Genomic DNA, 2,084 nt, shown 5'->3' with positions numbered 1-2,084 from the left:
GATTCACCAAGGGGAAATCATGCTTGACCAATCTGATAGCCTTCTATGATGGCATGACTGCCTGGGTAAATGAGAGAGAGCAGTGGATGTTGTCTACCTCGACTTTAGTAAGGTTTTGACCCTGTCTCCCATAACATCCTTATAGGTAAGCTTAGGAAGTGTGGGTCAGATGAGCGGACAGTGAGGTGGATTGAGAACTGGATGAATGGCAGAGCTCAGAGGGTTGTGATCAGTGATACAGTCTAGTTGTCAGCCTGTAACTAGCGGTGTTCCCTAGGGGTCAGTACTGACTCCAGTCTTGTTCAACATATTCATCAATGACCTGGATGAGGTGACAGAGTGTACCCTCGTCAAGTTTGCTGATGATGCAAAACTGGGAGGAGTGGCTGACACACCAGAAGGCTATGCCGCAATTCAGCGAGACTGGGACAGGCTAAAGAGTTAGGCGGAGAGGAACCTAATGAAGTTCAACAAGGGCAAGTGTAGGGTCCCACACCTAGGGAGGAATAACCCCATGCACCAGTACACAGGTTAGGGGTTGACCTGCTGGAAAGCAGCTCTGCAGAGAAGGACGTGGGAGTCCTGGTGGACAACAAGTTGACCATGAGCCAGCAATGTGCCATTGTGGCCAAGAAAGCCAATGGTATTCTGGGGTGCATTAAAAAGAGTGTGGCCAGCAGGTTGAGGGAGGTTATCCTCCTCCTCTATTGTGTCCTGGTGAGGCCACATCTGGACTACTGTGCCCAGTTCTCAGCTCCCTAGTTCAAGAAAGACAAGCAACTACTGGAGAGAGTCCAGCAGAGGGCTACGAAGATGATTATGGGAATGGAGCATCTCTCTTATGAGGAAAGGCTAAGACACCTGGGTCTGTCTAGCCTGAAGAAGAGACGAATGAGAGGGGATCTCATCAATGCTTATAAATGTCTAAAGGGTGGGTGTCAAGAGGATGGGGCTGGACTCTTTTCAGGGGTGCCCAGTGATAGGACAAGGGGTAGCGGGAAAAAACTGAAACACAGGAAATTCCATCTGAACATGAGGAAAAACTTTATTTTGAGAGTGGCAGAGCACTGGAATAGGCTGCCCAGAGAGGCTGTGGAGTCTCCTTCTCTGGATATATGCAAAACCCGCCTGGACATGATCCTGTGCAATCTGCTGTACATGAACCCGCTTTGGCAGGGCGGTTGGACTAGATGATCTCCGAAGGTCCCTTCCAACCCCTACCATTCTGGGATTCTGTGATTGACGAGAACGTGGACAGGAAACTCTCATCTGTCAATATCAAACTGACATTCATGGAACATTAGGGGATGGGAGTCGTAGCAGTCGTCCTCAGCAAATAATAAGTAAACATCTTGTATAATTAATATTCAGCCTGACGCTGTTCAGAGATTCAGTGTGTAGAAGAATTTTTTCATTAATAATTTTGCTTTAGGGTATTATTTGATTAATTTTTTATTAGACACATGACATACCGTAAACATAAAGATCTTAACATAATTGCCATAGCCGGAAAGTTTAGATAATTAGTAGGAAGGACTCTGTTATCGCTTCATGTCAGGCTGAAGTTATGCATGCATTTGCTAAAGGAGAATGTACCTGATCATCCAAAGACATCTCAGGTTGGGCCCAATAAAATCTCTGGATAAACTCTATGTTTATCTGTCTCTAGGTATTTTTTTTTTTAAGTTTGGTGACTGTTTTAAAATATCAAATTTTCACCTTTCTACTCACACTGCTAGTTACACACACAGATAATCCCACTGAAGTTCATGGGTGTCCTAAACAAGTCTTTTTCAGTGACCAGTCAAGACCAAAGAATGAAATTCCACAGGTATTAAGAGCTATGGCAAAAGCTCATTTACTTTCATTCCAAGTCTAAGGCATACTTCTTCAAACTTCCCTTTGCACATAATATTTATTCTGAAATCTGTCTCAAACAATTTTCCTCTGGGGAAGAAGATGGGTCAAGGAATAAAAAACATCAGGCAGATGCTAGCCATGTTGCTTAACACAATTCTGGAAGGAAGACTGGTCTCACAACAACAAATTGGTGTAAGTTGAACAGTATGGGTCTATGCACTGAG

The sequence above is a fragment of the Charadrius vociferus genome, unplaced genomic scaffold, assembly GCF_000708025.1.
Source record: "Charadrius vociferus isolate BGI_N301 unplaced genomic scaffold, ASM70802v2 scaffold125, whole genome shotgun sequence".
Taxonomy (NCBI): Eukaryota; Metazoa; Chordata; class Aves; order Charadriiformes; family Charadriidae; genus Charadrius; species Charadrius vociferus.
The sequence above is the reverse complement of the archived record's forward strand: the minus strand, read 5'-3'. Positions refer to the sequence as shown.